Below are 16,817 nucleotides of genomic sequence, written 5' to 3'. Positions count from 1 at the left end.
GAGCTTCAGGAAATAGGTTGCTTTGCCGAGGTGCACACAATTTTTCTAGCAAGTCCCTTTGAGACTCCACATCCCCATTTTGTGGAGCAGAGACTTGGTCTTTGGTACAGATCCTGGCAGTTCCCAGTGGCTGGGAATGGTTCAGGGAGGTTGCAAAGGCAGGAAAAACATAATGATGTTCTTTTCATTGCAGCTCTTGCAAGATCATGCCTAGAAAAATGCTGGACTTGCTCTGCATCCTTGGCTCAAGTTTCCCTTCTCTCTTCCCTTTTGGCAGTGTGCTGTGTGCCAGGTGGCTGCATTTCATTACTGAGTTTATAACGTTCCTGGGGAAACAAGGCAAGAGGAGATGAAAAATCTGTACAGAAACATGATGATCCCTGGGCTGGGCAAAGGTGCAGTAGGGGGGCACTGATCACATTTGCATTCCCGTAGGTCATGGCTTTTTTCTTCACACTTCCTTCTGCCTGGGCTGCATCACTAGGGATATTTCTTTTCATTTGGGGTTAAAACAATTTCTAGTTTTATGTACTTCCTACATGACTGGGAAGGAAAAAAAAAGAAAGCAGCTCTGCCATGGCAGGGAGCCCTGGATATTTCTATTTTCAAGACCTGACATCTGACTTTTCCTTTGGGTTGCAAAACAATTTCAAAGCACTCCCCTGCACTGACCACAATTCACAGAGGTAGAGGTGGTTCTGCCCACTCCATCCTCATGTGTTTGAGGTGCTGATTTCAAAGCACTTTGCTCTGGAGCTGAAGTCTCCAGCATGGCTGGATGACCCACAACAAAAATTGTTTGTATCAAAAATAGCTTGTATCAAAAAATATCAGGGCAGTGAGTGCTGGGCACTGCTGAGGTCAAACCTCAAGTTCTGTGTTCAGTTCTTGGCCCCTCATGGGGAGAGAGACATTGAGGGGCTGGGAAGGGAACAGATCTGGGAAGGGGCTGGAGCCCCAGAAGGGGCTGAGGGAGCTGAAGGGGGCTCAGCATGGAGGAAAGGAGGCTCAGGGGGCCCTTCTGGCTCTGCACAAGTCCCTGGCAGGAGGGGACAGCCGGGGGGGTCGGGCTCTGCTCCCAGGGAACAACAGAACAAGAGGAAATGGACTCCAAGGGAGGTTTAGGTTGGAAATTAGAAAGAATTTCCCCATGGAAAGGGTGGTCAGGCTTTTGAAGGGGCTGCCCAGGGAGGTAGTAGAGTTCCCATCCCTGGAGGGGACACTCAGGAAGGCCTGGACACGACACTCAGGGCTCTGGTCTGGGTAACAAGGAGGAGATCAGTTACAGGTCGGATTTGGTGACTTTGGAGGTCTCTTCCAACCTGGATGATTCTGTGATTCTCTGAAACCCAGCTCTTTCTCCTTGGCTCAGCAAAGGCTGATGGGAGGGAGAAGTTAGTAAGAATCTCATCTGCATAAGAATTTCCACAGGCAGAGTTACTGTAAAAGGCTCAGGCTCTGCCTGCAGGTGCCTTATTCCAGGGCTTTGGGATGACTAATGGCTCTAATTATTTTCTGCCAGCTATTTACTGGGTTACCCTTTAACAGACAGAAGAGGAAAAGCACTTGGCACCAAGACACAAAGAAACCCAGCTGGCCACTGGATGCAGTGGGCCAAAGGCCATTTTCATAGCCCCTCCTCATGTGAGGAGGTTGTAAGATGAAGGAATAGAGGAGCAGTGATGCCAAAGCTCAGCCTCAGCACTGCCCTCCATGTTGTGATGGGAATGCCCAGCTGAGCCCCGCAGTTATGGACATTTCTGGACGAGGGAATGGTTTAGGACTGGGATTTTATCTGCTAAAGCTCATGGCATGAACAGTTTAGAGCATCCCCTGCATCCTTGCTGCCAATTTGGCAATCCCACACAAAGGAGAGCAATGCTGTGACCCAGATTAGGGAACCTGAAAAAAACCCAACATAGTAAACTAACACTAAACATCATTTCCATGTTGTTCAGGTCATTCCCTGGTTCACCAAGCAGCTCACAGACATCAGTACTGGCACAAGAAACAGGAACCTCTAGTTGCTTAGGAATTTGCCATGTGCAAAGTTACTTTAAATGTCTCAGGCTTCCTGCTTGCTGTAGGGAAGAGGAAGGAAAGGCTATAGCTTTGTGAAAGGTATTTCTCAAGCTCCCCAAGAAGCAGCTTTAGAAGAGTTCTCCTTGAGACTGCATCCACTAAACCTCCAGGACCATTCCTGTGGCTAGCTCGCTATTCACAATTCACAGAGCTGACAACAATGGCAGGTTTGCAGAGCTCTGCCTTTGTTCCTAGTGAACGCCATTCCAGGGCTAATTCAGGGGTTTTTCTGGGCTATTTCTCTGTTTTCCTGGGCTCCTTTCAAACTCTCATCCTGTCTTGCATTTCTCACACCTCTCCTCCCAGTGAAGGGGTGCGCAAACATATTACACATCCTGAAGCACATGAATCCCCTGTGGTCCCTTCCAACCTTACACAGTCTGTGATTTTGCCCTTCTGGTCTCCTTTGCCCAAACCATCAAACAGTGCATGTGCAGAAGCCCCTTGAATTCTGGAGCTTCTCCCTCGCTTTTCTTTTCTGGGTGCAATGAGGCACTTTTGGGAAGCACAGGCAGCATGGCACAAATCTGCCACCTTCAAGTCAAAAAGTCCTTGCCCAAAGCACCTTCTATGAGACTTGTTGCTCCCTTACTCAAAGCTAAGTCTTTGTGTATCTCAGCTCACTGCTCTGGATCTGGGAAGTCTCACTCCCACTTTTAATTTGGATGACAATGAAGAGAGGGTGGAAGGATGTGGCATTGATTTCCTGCTGATGGGTTATTTTGTACCTTGGGAAATAGAGACAAAACATTAAACTCTCATGATAAAACTTGGCTTGCTTCGCAGTAGTCCAGCTCCCATACAGTGTTGCCATTTCTCAGGCTTTTTCTCCCTTCTTTCATTCATTTCACTGTGACAAGGAAATAACCTTCTATTACAGAATTGTCCCTTGTTACTTTGTTTATGTCAAAATGATCTTCTTCCCTCAACCTCATGTTTTTTTTCCCATTTTCCTTCAAATTTGCTCTCTGTGTTCCTTCAACAATCTTCCTGTGAATCCAGACAACTTCAAGGAAATGATTCCACTTAAAAATATCCCAGAGGAACTAATTCTAAGCCTGTTTTGTCATAGATTGTTTTGTGTGGGTCTCCTGCAAATTATTCCAAACTCAACAGAAAAGAATTACCTGTCTTGTTCCCTGAGGAATAATTTCAGCTGGTAATGAATTGCCTGGGAAATGACTATGGAAGGTGCCAAAGGCCTCCAACAGAACAGCCTCCAGTTCTGTGCTATTAATGTTCCTCCTGAAATGTGTCAAAACTCCGCCAACCCTTACTGTGTCTGCTCTGGGGATGCTGCCTTGTGACCGGGAAAATGTGAAGGCGGTGTGGAAAGAGTGCCCAGAGCAGGGCCGGAGGAAAACATCTCCCAAGGCCAGAGAGCTCTGACAGAGCTGCTGGGCTCACACAGGGAGCTCTTTGCACTGTGCTGGGGTGAAAGTGGCCCTCAGCACCTCAGGTTGTGTCTTCAGAACCTGCCAGACTCTGAGTGTACTATAGTCCCTGAGGCAAAGAGCCGCTCAGCTGCATCATTCCCTGCACTGACTGTGGGCTCAGCCAGCTGGAATCCCAAAATCATCTCCTGGAGAGATTGCTCTGAACTGGGCACTGCTGAGGCAACCTGAATCCTGAAGTCAGTTCTGTTTGCCTTGTGACAATATAGACATTGAGGGGGTGGAGTGTGTCTGGGGAAAGGAACAGAGCTGGGGAAGGGTCTGGAGCCTCAGAAGGAGCTGAGGGAGCTGGGGGGCCTCAACCTGGAGAAAAGAAGGCTCAGAGGGTCCTTCTGGCTCTCCACAACTCCATCACAGGAGGGTGCAGCCAGGTGGGGTCAGGCTCTGCTCCCAGGGAACAAAGATCACGACAAGTGGAAGCAGCTTCAAAATGCACCAGGGACATTTAGGTTGGATATTATGGAAAATTTCTTCACCAAAAGAGTTGTCCAGCCCTGGTACAGGCTGCCCAGGGCAGTGGTGGAGTCACTGTCCCTGAAGTGTTCACAAAATATGTGGATGTGGCACTTGGGAATATAGCTTAGTGGTGGATCTAGCAGTGCTGGGTTAATGGTGGGACTCACTGGTCTTAGAGGGCCTTTCAAATCTGAATGATTCTGTGAGTCATGATCCCACACTGGTGCGGGCAGTGGATTTCCTTCTCCCATCCCCTCTCCTGTGTCCATCAGTGAGGCAGATGAGGGAGCTGATCTGGCTGAATAGTGAGGGTTTTTTTTTGTCCTCAGCTCTCTGGATCTGGTTGCTGCCCTGACTCAGAGGATCCACTTACTGGCAGTTCCATCACAGGGGAGACAAGTGGGAACATGGGATCCTCCTCTGGCAGTGCCCAGCATCTCCCTGCCTACAGCACCCAGATCAAGATCAAACCTTCAAACAAACCAACTTTCCACCATGAGTTTTGGTGAGGCAGAGAAGGAGCCCTGCAACTGCAGGTGCTGGACATGGAGCAACAAAGATCTCAGAATCACAGAATTAGATGAGTTGGAAGGGACCCACATGGATAATGGAGTCCAACTCCTCCTAGTGGCTACTGCAGCAGTGGCTTGGGGTGCATGGGGCACCTGCATCCCGTGTCGTGTCCCATTGATGTAGCCAGTGGCCCCAGTGTACCAAACAGCACTGTGCTCTGTGGGATCTGCTCCTGCTGGATGCTGCTAAACCAAAATAATTCCCTGTTTTTCCCAGCCAGTACTGAGCTGGGATGCGTTTGGGAAGGCGGTTGTGACACTGTGACAGATGGCCAAGAAAGCAAATGCTGGTTTTTTATGTCACTTCCATGTTTCCTCCTCTGCTGTCTCCTGCAGTGGAGGCGGTGTTTGGAGATGGGATGTGCTGCTAGCACATGCCAAAGCTGAGGAGACAGCAGAAGGTGGAGCAAGGTGCTGGCTACCTCACAGACATTTCTCCCCCAGCTTTCTGATGCTTTTTGACTTTCATCAAAGCCTTCTCCTACAGAAATTAGTGCCAAAGGGGGCTCAGAAGTGGACTGATGCTTGAGTGGAGTGTTTGCTCTTGCAGAGCTCTGTGGTTGTGAGCCCTGTTCAAAACCTCCTACAGTGGTGTTGGCCCAGGTTGGGTTTTTTTTGCCCCAAGGAGCCAGATAAGCCAGGAAAACTGGGCCAGGGGATCTTCCTGCCAGCTGGTGACCAGTCCTGGCTCTTGTTCTGTGGGCTCAATGCCAGCTGCATGTAGAGGACCCTGAGCAAGCCAGAGCTCTGATAAAAGTCTTTCTGAAACAAGGACAGGTTGGACAGGGCCTAGAGAAACCTGGTCTAGTGGATGGTGACCCTACCCATGGCAAGGGCTGGAAATGGATGGTTTTTCAGGTTGCTTCCCACTCAAAACATCCCATGATTCCATGAAACTTCTTGATGTGCTGCAGCCTCTCCTCCTCCTTTGCAGTCAGGACATTTGGGAAAGAGATCTATCTCCTCCCTCCTGGGGCACAAACATCATGGCAGTGGTGTGGAGGGCTGGACTATTGAGAGATGGAGCCCTGGATCCCTGACATGTAGTGAGAATTCAACAGGAAGAGCACACTCAGCAAGAGCGGAGGAGCACAGGGAAGCTGGTGACTGTGAACTGCTGTCCCTTGGGTTGTACCTTGGAAGAAGCAGGAATAGCCTGCACAGGGACACAAGCATGAACCCACCAGCCTGTGTGGGTGGCTGCTGCCCCACCCTTGGGCTGTGTTCCCTGGCTTGAAGAGACACTTCTGCTGCCATCTCAGCTGCCAGGATCCAGCTCCTTTCTCAGCCTGCCTGGTGCAGAAGGAGTGACGGACATCACTGTTGGCATGGCCTCTATCTGTCTCCTGTTCTGCCATGTTGCACTTGGCAATTCGCCCCCTTCTCCCTCTCTTTTTGCACTAGGAGAGCTCACAGTCCTGTGCCTTAGCAACAGGTAGACAGACAAGAAGGGCTGGACAGATACACGGTCTTGTAGGCTCTCCTGTCTCTCCCTGCCTGTGATGGACAGAGCCTCCCTGAGTTTAAGGATCACTGAATTCAGATCCCTGAATTCAAGCACATGGCATTGAGCAGAGGGGATCATTGGTGTTTGTAGCACTTTTCCTAAGATAAGAGAAACTGAATTCTGAGAGTTTGGTGAAAAATCAGTGTCACACAACATGACAGAGTTATGAACTGGTCTCATTTCCATTGTGAGCTGGGACCCCTCGTGGGCTCAGGGAGTCCCAAAGGGCTCAACACAGCAGCTTCCAGGTTCCCAGCCCTGAGGAGCAGGAGACCACTAGTGAAGGGTAAGCAGCTCTGCTTTGGACTCGTGTGCTGGGCTCTGCTTGCTGCCTCCTTGAAGCCCTCCAGGAGTAATTCAAGCCCCATGTAAAGATAATTCAGGAGAATAAAACAATAGACAGTGGTGGGTAGATAGGGAGGTGACACAGGACAGATATAATGACAAGAAATTCTGTGGAGCAGCAGTGTAAAGTATGGAGAGGCAGAGAAGAGCTGGTCTGCACCCACACACCCAGGCCCAGCCTGGAGCAGGAGCATTGAAATGGAAATTACTTTCTATTTACAGTTCCAACATCTTCCCTGATCCCCCCAGGAGCCAGACTGGGACCTTCCCTGCCTGTCTTGGATGACTCTGTGGAGGGAGCAGAAGGATTCTGGCACTCTGTATCACAGACAGGTGGTGGGGGGAGCAGGGATGCTCTGAGGCTTTGGGAAGCAGCCTCAACTCCCTCATCCTCTCTGGACAGCAGAGACCTGAGCAGTGAGCAGCATGCTCATGATTAAACACACACTGCTCTCACCACCTCTCTGGGTCACTCCACATTCACGCAGGCACTCAGGAACAAGGCAAGGCAGAGCACATGGGCTGGGCAGATCCACAGTTTCCTCCAAGTGGCAGAAGAAGCCAGGAGGTATTTCAGACCTCCCTAGAAGAGCCTGATCATTATTCTGCAGCATTATTCTGCTGTGCAGAAAGACATATGTGGGAGTGCATAAAAGCAATGCCAGCCCACATTCGTGCTTCTTTTACCCACAGAGGCAGCACTGGCAGCAGAAAATAAACTTGTTCCTGTGCTGTGCCCACCTGGCATGGGAATGACTCTATGCTGTAAGAACCAGGTGTCAGCATCTGCAGCAGGTGCAAGGGAGCAGGAGCTGAGGCTGAGCTGTGCCTGGAGCCAAAACTGTCCCTTGAGCTACTCAGAGGCCTCACAGTCTTCATTGGGCCCTGGAACTCAGCCTCCTGGACACAGAGCATGGAGCAATATCAGGGATCACTGGGATGTGCCCTGGGTGATTGGTCCTTTGAGAGCAGGGATGTGAAGACATAGAGCCTGGGGACAGCAACCACACCTTCATCTCTCTCCACACTGCCATGCACAAAGGACCCTAGGCCTAGAAGAGGTAAATACCACTTGTGCTTCACTCTTAAGAACTAGAAAGCTGGAACTGAAAAGAGATGATGAATCAGCAGGAGTGACAGGGATACATTGTCAGTATTTGTGCACCCTTCAGTATCTATGTTCGTTTGTAGAACCAAAGCCTCCAGACAAACTCCCTGTGGGGTGAGAGACCCTCACTAACATCTCCCCACCAGCACTTTTCAGGTGTTAAACAATCCCTGATCTGCTTTTCTTGCTGAAGGAACTTGTACAAACAGAGCTGGGCCATCCATCTCTGCCCTATTACTCATGTGCTTCAAGAAGCAGCAGTGCCACAGGCAGTGCCAAGCCCCAAACCCTTGAATTGGACCCAGTCTGCCTGTTCTCACCCCTATGTGCTGCTCAGCCCTGTCGTGAGGAAGAAGAGGCAAATTCCAAAACTGTCTGCCCACCTTGGTTGGCACAGGGCAGGCATTTTAGGATAAGATTTCCTTCCTTCCTTCCTTCCTTCCTTCCTTCCTTCCTTCCTTCCTTCCTTCCTTCCTTCCTTCCTTCCTTCCTTCCTTCCTTCCTTCCTTCCTTCCTTCCTTCCTTCCTTCCTTCCTTCCTTCCTTCCTTCCTTCCTTCCTTCCTTCCTTCCTTCCTTCCTCCCTTCCTCCCTTCCTCCCTTCCTCCCTTCCTCCCTTCCTCCCTTCCTCCCTTCCTCCCTTCCTCCCTTCCTCCCTTCCTCCCTTCCTCCCTTCCTCCCTCCCTCCCTCCCTCCCTCCCTCCCTCCCTCCCTCCCTCCCTCCCTCCCTCCCTCCCTCCCTCCCTCCCTCCCTCCCTCCCTCCCTCCCTCCCTCCCTCCCTCCCTCCCTCCCTCCCTCCCTCCCTCCCTTCCTCCCTCTCTCTATTTTTTGGATCATTTTCTTTATTAAGATAAATGAGTGACAGTATCATATTGTTCATTGAACACTGGTACTTGCAGTCTATGAAACAAAGAGCTTGAGGGAACTGAGATTCCAGCTGTTGCTAGTTCGTTCACATTTGGGCAGGTCAGCTTTTAAAGAATTTTCTCAGAACAATTCTTTCAGATTTCCTAAAGAGCCTACAACATGGAAGTTTGTGAGAAAGCACAATCACAGAATCACACTATCAGAGAATGGTTTGGATTGGAAGGGACTTTAGAAATCATCCCATTTCACCCCCATCCATGGTCAGGGACACCTTCAACTATCCCAGGTTGCTCTAAGCCCCATCCAACCTGGCCATGGACACTGACAGGGATCCAGAGGCTTCTCTGGGCAACCTGTGCCAGGGCCTCACCACTCATATAGTATAGTATTTCTTCCAAATATCCAATCTAAACCTACCCTCCCTCAGCTTAAGACCATTTCCCGTTCTTCTGTGGCTCCACACCCTTGTCCAAAGTCTCTCTCCAGCACTCCTGGAGCCCTCTGGGTACTGGAAGGGACTCTAAGGCCTCTCCAGAGCAGGCTGAATTACCTGCAATCTGTGAGGTCCAGACCCAGAGAAGTCCTGGAGGGCCTGCTGTTGATGCCTTTTGTGTGCAGGGGAGCAGGCAGGTTCTGGACTGGAAAAAGCTATGTGGGTGAGAGACCCCCAGCTCTTCATGATGCTGTTAGGTTCCTGCAGTGGGATCACCAAATTTTGACCATGTTTAAGATTAATGCCAGTCTGCTTTCCAGCGTAAAAGGTCCTACTTTTCTGTACCTATACCAGGCACTTCCTTCAGTGTGCTGGATTTCCCAGGCAAAAAATTCCTGAAAAAAAAGGTCTGATGTTTTATCTGGCAGATTTTCCTGTTGCTTGGAAATTTACAGGGGTCCTGGGTGCAGTGACACAAGCCTATTTCTTCTGCAACAAAGATGTTCTACTGTCTTGGAAAAGTGAAATGAATGGCTCAATGAGGAGTTAGTGTGGGCTTTCATCCAGCAGCCATATGCTCACAAAGCCAACAGTTCCCTCTTTCCCTCGTGGAAGCAGCCACAGAGCAGATCAGCAGAGTGTGAAATTTCCCAGCAGCCAGAGGTGCTGAAGCTCAGACAACCCTTTGGCTCCCAGAGGCTCTGGGAGTAGCTGTGTGTGGATGAGTGTCTGCAGAGCACAGTAGTGATGGGAAGGGCCCCACTGAGGCACCAAGTGGAGGAGGAGACCCTGCTAAATGACCCAGCCCCACCGTGCATGTGCATCACATACACCCAGCCCTGGCAGCCCCGTTGGGAGTGGCGGGCAGACCCATATCCATGGCTTTCATTTCCCATCACCTCCAACTGCTCTATTCTAAGAAAGTCTGCCTAGGATTCATACACCCAAAGCATCACACTTCACAGCTTCCTTCCCACACAGAGCTTGGTTCCTTGCTCTGAATAAACTTCATTTCCCTGCCTGCCTCCCCACAGCCAGGCTGCTGCCTGCCTCCCGCTGTCCCCTAGAAAAGTGTGGCATGTCTAATCCATGGGATCCATTAGGAGCTGTGTCCCGCTTCCCACCATGTGCAGGAAAAAAGGATAGGGATAAAAACTACACCAGCCTCCTTGGTTTCCAATTCCAGCCAGGGCAGGCAGAAGCAGGTGGCAACTCCCAGACAGAAACACCAAAAGGTTCAGTTCTCAGGGATCTGATCCCAGGCAGGTTCCAATCCACTTCCCAGTGAGCAGATGCCAGTTTTAAGGACAGCAGATAGTTTGTGGTTCCTGAAGAATTCCTGTTCTTGATACAGAAAGGGCTAGCACTGATCAAAAGCTCCTGAGTGATGTCCAGAGGATGGTTCCAGACTCTTTCTGGTGGTGCCCAGCAGCAGGAAAGGGACCAATGGCCATAAACTAAAACACAACAAGTTCTACCTCAACACGAGGAAGAACTTCTTTCCATGGGGGTGGCAGAGCCCTGTAACAGCTGCCCAGGGAGTGTGTGGAGTATCCCTCTCTGGAGACATTCCAAATCCACCAGGACAAGTCCCTGTGTCACCTGCTCCAGGTGACCCTGCCTGGGCAAGGGGTTGGACTGGGTGATCTTCAGAGGTCCTTCCAGCCCTAATGATTCTGTGATTCTGTGATGTGGCTTTTTGTCATAGCAAAAAGCATAGCTTAGCATCAGCATAGCTGATGTGCATTTTGTCATAGCACTTCCTACAACAGAAACAATTTATTTGTGTATAAGCTCCCTGTCAGCTCCATCACAGCACCAGTGTAAGAGACTCAGAGAACCTCCTGAAGCATCTCAGAAGTTACCACAGCCAGAAGCTAAAGGCAGGTTCAGAATCCTGTTTTTAGGACTCAGGCTAATGCTCAATAATGAAGAAACAGTACTGATCCTGAACATGGAACACCATCCAACTCTGGAAAGACACTTGAGTAAGCAAAGACTTTGTGACAGTAGCTCATCAATGACATATGCAGAACAAGTTTTTCAGCAAAGAGATCAAGAACTATTTCTGTGAGGTCTGATAGGTTGTGAATATCCAGGGGAAAACAAAGAGATTTGACCATTTGGGGAATGTGGAGAAATTTCAGTTATGAAATTCTTCTTCTTCTTCTTCTTCTTCTTCTTCTTCTTCTTCTTCTTCTTCTTCTTCTTCTTCTTCTTCTTCTTCTTCTTCTTCTTCTTCTCCTTCTTCTCCTTCTTCTCCTTCTTCTCCTTCTTCTCCTTCTCCTTCTTCTCCTTCTTCTCCTTCTTCTCCTTCTTCTCCTTCTTCTTCTTCTTCTTCTTCTTCTTGTTATTCTTGTTATTGTTGTTATTGTTGTTATTCAGTTATTATTTCAGTTATGAAATAATTGTGGAGAGCCCAGCAAGCCCAGATACAGGAGATGACAGACTGAGATGGATGAAAGGACTTAGTCTTAAGCTGTGCCAGGGCAGGTTCAGGTTGGACATCAGAAGGGATTTTCCCACGGGAAGGGTGGTCAGGCCTTGGCAGGGGCTCCCTAGGGAGGTGGTGAAGTCCCCATCCCTGGAGGTGTCCAAGAAAGGACTGGACATGGCACTCAGAGCTCTGGTCTGGGTGACAAGATGGGGACTGGAAAAGGTTGGACTTGATGGTCTTGGATGTCTTTTCCAACCTGGATATTCTGTGATATCACCACAACCAGAACCATTAAATAGTGAGACTGAATATTTCTATCCTATTCCAATCTCTCACAGGGATAGTTGGCAATACATGAAAGCTCCAACAAGCCCCATGTTTCAGCCTCACAAATGCAGTCACCCAACACACTGTGTTCTCCCAGGGCTTCAGCTGTGAAAAATTCAGAAAAAAATAAATTCACCATTTAACCACTTTCAGCAATCAGCTCAATGTCAGGCCAACACAGGGCATGCAGTGTCTCATATCTCTATAAATCTGCTATTTTTTATGTCATTTAAGCCCTGAAATTTTAACCGACTTTGGCCTGAGCAGACTTCAGTGTCCCCAGGCTGATACCGGAATAACCAAGGGCAACTTTCCTCCTTTTCCCCCTCAGCTTTGGCTCCAAAGGACACTCTGCCACTATTGTATTAAAAAAATCCCCAAAACCAAGAAACAACCACCATAGTCTGGTAGATGGTCTGACCCAGAGCTTTTGGCAGGTGCTTCTTGAGGCAGATGTAACCAGTCATTTAAATCTCGTTTATTTTTATTTTAGAAGGCTTCCTAACAACACAAAAGATTTCTTTCCTGCATCTCATTGGAATTGTGTGCACATTGCCATGGCAACCATACTCGAGATTTCTGTAGTCCAGGACCCATTCTTTGGTTATTAAATAACTGTGCAATACATATATATTTATATTTGTAAATATATATATATATAGAGAGGGCTTTGTTCTCCCATCTGTCTGTTCCATCTGTTTATTTCCCAGTGAAATACAACCATTTGGCTCAGCCACAACTTCCTCCCTTTCCTCATAGGACTGGCTGAAGGAAACAGAGATGCATCTAGTATTCATCTAGTAGTCATGGAAGTGGTGGAGAGGAGGCAGAGGAATGGAAGACATTGATGTGGACACCAGCCTGACCATCATACGTGTAGAAAAGCTTTTAACAGATGACAACACCTTGTAGTCTGAACTGCTGCCCATTCCCAGTTATCTCCCAGGTGGGAAGGAGAAGAGAAGCTCAAGAGGATTCTGGCCAACATATTCCCCATCTGCTGCTGGTGGAGCAGCAGTGTCCTGGCTGCAGCTCAACCACAGCAGGTTTGTTTTCTGCCACAGGGTCCCTGGGGAAGTGGAGTCAAACTTGTGTTGCTAGCTAGCAACAGGAAACACTACAACTCAGCTGTTTCCACTGATAGTCCTTCTTAACTTCCCAAAAGATAAGGACAAAAGTATCCCTCCATCCTAGTACACACTGTTCTGTGGAATGGAAAAATGCCAGTAACAAGATCTCTGTGCTGAAGTGATTGTGCTTCTCCCAGTAGTCCCTCTGTACCACATTGACTGTTCCTCCTGACAGTCCCCTCTGTGCTGAACTGACCCTGTCCTCCAACAGCCCTGTGTGGCAGTGACTGTTGCTCTCAACAGTTCCCTGCCTGGATCAGAACCGACGCTGACAGCTGTTTGACATTTCCCCTCCCAGGCACTAATTTTTCCTGGCAGTGTTTGCCTTGCCTGCTCACCCCCACAGCTCTGCTGGGAGAGAGGATGTGTTCCTGGCCTCCCAGCTCCCTCTCATTATTTAAGCTGTCAGTTGTTAATTATAGTGCTGCATTTCAACTTCATACTTCCCAGGGGGCCAAACCATGCTATTAGACCAAAACCAGCTCCCAGTGGAATATTTTTGGAGACTCTGCTAGAAGTAAGCCTGTGCCTCTATCAGCCAGGTTGAGACATTCCTGACTGCTCTCTGGAGACTGGAACTGCACTTGCTGCTCTAAGACCCGCACCTGCATTTGTTACCCTTCAGAGCCAACATTCCCGCTCTCTGTGAGTCATGGCTTTCTTAAGGATATGAATATAAGGATATACTGCTTTTAATGATATAAAGCTATTAAAAAGTGTCCAAAGGAGGACCATGAAGATGGGGAAGGGTCTGGAGGGGCCACACAAGGAGCAGATGAGGTGATTTGGCTTGTTCAGCTGGAGGAGACTGAGGGGAGAGTTCACTGGGGCTGCAACTCCTCCCCAGGGGCAGCTCTGATCTCTGCTCCCTGTGACCAGGGACAGGACTCAGGGAATGGCTGGAGCTGTGTCAGGGGGGTTGGGATGGAGATCAGGAAAGACTCTTCCCCCAGAGGGTGCTGGCACTGCCCAGGTGCCCCAGGGAATGGTCATGGCCCCAAGGCTGCCAGAGCTCCAGGAGAGCTTGGACACCACTCCCAGGGATGAATAGGGTGAGACTGTTGGGGTGTCTGTGCAGGGTCAGGAGTTGGACCTGATGATCCTGTGGGTTGCTTCCAGCTCAGGATATTCTGGGATTCTCTGAATCACACAACCATGACCACCAGGCCTGGAGGACCCACACATTCCTCTCAGAGAAGAAGGTATTCCCATGAAGTTGCCACATGAGTGGTCAGATCAAGTAAGAGCAAACACCTAAGAAATAGATATGATCCTGATATTCTCTAGCTTGTAGCAACATTACCCATCCAAGTTGTCCCTTTGCCTTGTGTGACCACAGAAACCTCTGCTTCAAATGCAGAAATAAGTGAACAAGTGCAATGAGCAAACCATCAACCTGCTCAGGGTAAGAGCATGGGAGGAAAAAGGAGTAGACTGTGTTAAGGGGAAAGGCTTGAGGATCTTGAGAGAAGAGCACACATGACCCTTGACTGTGTTGAGGCATTGCTTTGTGAGGATTTTTTTCCAGGAGAATCAGATGTGATGGGTCAGATGTGCCAGAGGAAACTTAAGGGCTGGATGAAGAGTATTGCAGAAAGCACCTGCTGCTGGCACAACCTACCCATTGTGGTCACTCAAGGCCAGCTGAGCACCACACAGCACAACCCAGACCAGGGACAACAGCCAGGAGAGTTGTCATGGTTTTAAACCAGTAACTAAAAAATAACTTATTTCTTGCTGTGAGATATGGATTAGAACAAGAGCAAAACAGGCTTAAAACTTAAAAGGAATAAAGAAAGTTTATTAACAAACTATGATAATAAGAACACCAGAATAAACTCCCAGAAAACCCTTTTTATCTCCTACTATTCACCATTCCCTTGTTCACATGGCACAGAGACAAAAAACTTTGTAACTTTGGTGTTTAAAAACCAAATCCTAATTCTTGCTAGAGTCTTTTCACCAGTCTTTGTAGAGAAACAGAAGTCTCTTTCTGTTAATTTATGGAGCTTTTCACAAGAAAACTATTTCTGCTATAGTTTTCTATTGCCCTGATGTCAGCTGCCCAGAACTGCTGTTATCAGAGCTCACTCCTCCCATTTCACATCACTCCAAGGTGTGTATGGGCCATGAGTCTAGGGATGGCATTTTAAGGATGAGTTATACAAAGGCAAAAGTCTTCTTCATCTGTCTCTGTGAGCTTCACTAGAAAACAGGTTTTCTCATTGCCTCCCAAGGCTTCAAATTTTCGCTTCACTGTTTCCAGCACTTCACTGTATCATAATCACTCTACTTTTTACTCAAAATTTACACTTTGAACACTCTATTCCTCCCCATACTTTGTCATTAATTAAAGGAGCCTTTTTAAACTACTATTGTCCATCTCCATAGCTTTAACAGAAAGATATTTCAGCTGTAAAGCATCTCCTTATTCTCCCTTTCTTTACTGTCTCTAACAGTCCATAAAGTCTCTTTACATGCTGATCACTCTCTTTTCTTCTCTCTGGATAAAAGGATTAATCTGCAAGTCTCATCTGGGTAATGAAGAGTTTAAAATCTTGCCCAGGCTTTGTGGATGGTTCTGTAACTTCTGCCGGTGCAGGAGCTGGAGCCGTCTGTGATAGAAAATTCCCCATGGCTGCTCTGGAGAGTGTAGTTGCTGTTTTGGCCAGCTGCAGGTCCAGAGTTTTTTTCTCTTTCTTTACTCGGCAGTCCCCGGTGAACTCCGTCACTGCAGCCGAGCCAGGGACCGGCCTGGCCCGGCCTGGGCCCAGGACAAGCCCCACAGGCCCCATCTCCCGGCCGGGAGCCGCGGCAGGCCCAGCCCAGCCCCCGCCTGGCCACATGGCCGGGCAGAGAACAAGAGGCTAGCTGGAGCTCTGTTACCTTTCACAGCCAGGAAACAAAGAGGCTAAAAGTGCCTTGACTTTACATCTTAAGGTAGGGTTCACAAGTTGATCTCCCTTTTCAATGGTTAAAACGGCTGTCAATTCCCAGTAATAACCAATAATTGGTCAGGAGAAAAGACTCCCGTCAGTCCCCAGCAACTTCAACTTCCTTAGCTCCCAAAACCACCTTAAAGGTAAAGTTACCCCATGACAAGAGTCCAGCTGCATCTCTGCCCCTCACATCTGGCTGGAAGCATTTTACTCAACATCTACAGAGAAATCACTGTAAGAGAGTTCACAGCATGCTTAACAGGATGTAACTCATCCTAAAAACAACAAAAAGCAGAAAAGAGGCAATAAATGAAAAAGAACTAAAATAGAAACATGAAAATTGTATTGCATTGAGCCGTAACTATAGTTGAGAATAGCTTTTGCACCAGGAGATTCAGGGCGACTGTTCAGCTTCTCAGTGCATTGCCAAATTCGCATAAAAAACACTTCAGTAATTATAATTTCATCTTTAATAGGTATTTGTTTAATTGTGACTGCTTTGCCTGCTCTGCACTAACTGCAGGAATCACAAAAGTGCAGCAGAAGGACTGTGGATGACTTTGGCTTCTTCTTCCAGCCACCTCAGTGACCCATCAGATCCTTGCTCTGACCCCCCAAAGTCTGTGCAATGCAAAACAAACCTTGCAGTGCTGAAATAATCACAGCCCCTAATTACAGCCCCAGAGGGACTGTGCAAAGAAACCCAGTACCTTTCTGCCCAGGACAATAAAGCTGTAGCAAAGCTGCCTCAGAAGATGATGCCAAGCAGAGAACCACTGTGGCACTCGGTGTGAGGTCAGCAACTTGAGCTTCAAATGGTTTCAATTAAAATCAACTCCTTTGACAAACCACTGGTTCTCAGAGAGTTTAAATCCTCAGAGAAACCCCTTTAAGGTAGCATCCACCATCATCTGAGTTCAATAATTTAGTTCTTGTTGCATGATAATCTAATGTCCAGCCAAAAACATTGGAACAGCCTGGTCTAGTGGAAGGTGTCCTTGCCCACGCAGGAAGTTGGAACTGCATGCTTTTTAAGTCCCAACCCAACCCATTAATCTATGATTCTATAAATTATGCTGATGTGCTCACTTGTCTTTCAGTGTATGTGAACAGTCATTTATTAAACGCCATTTCTGGGTCTGGTAACCACCTTCCCCCTTA

The 16,817-nt window shown here is 48.3% G+C and overlaps 1 long non-coding RNA gene across 1 annotated transcript; it reads left to right on the top strand.

Moving 5' to 3' along the window:
- Nucleotides 1-13,118: 13,118 nt before the first annotated feature.
- On the top strand, nucleotides 13,119-16,491 carry LOC131588996 (uncharacterized). The gene is made up of 3 exons (XR_009279684.1): nucleotides 13,119-13,362; nucleotides 13,837-13,957; nucleotides 16,133-16,491. It is a non-coding gene; the product is annotated as an uncharacterized LOC131588996 (long non-coding RNA).
- Nucleotides 16,492-16,817: the final 326 nt, after the last annotated feature.

Source organism: Poecile atricapillus, chromosome 27 (genome assembly GCF_030490865.1).
Source record: "Poecile atricapillus isolate bPoeAtr1 chromosome 27, bPoeAtr1.hap1, whole genome shotgun sequence".
In the NCBI taxonomy this organism is placed as follows: Eukaryota; Metazoa; Chordata; class Aves; order Passeriformes; family Paridae; genus Poecile; species Poecile atricapillus.
The sequence above is the reverse complement of the archived record's forward strand: the minus strand, read 5'-3'. Positions and strand labels throughout refer to the sequence as shown.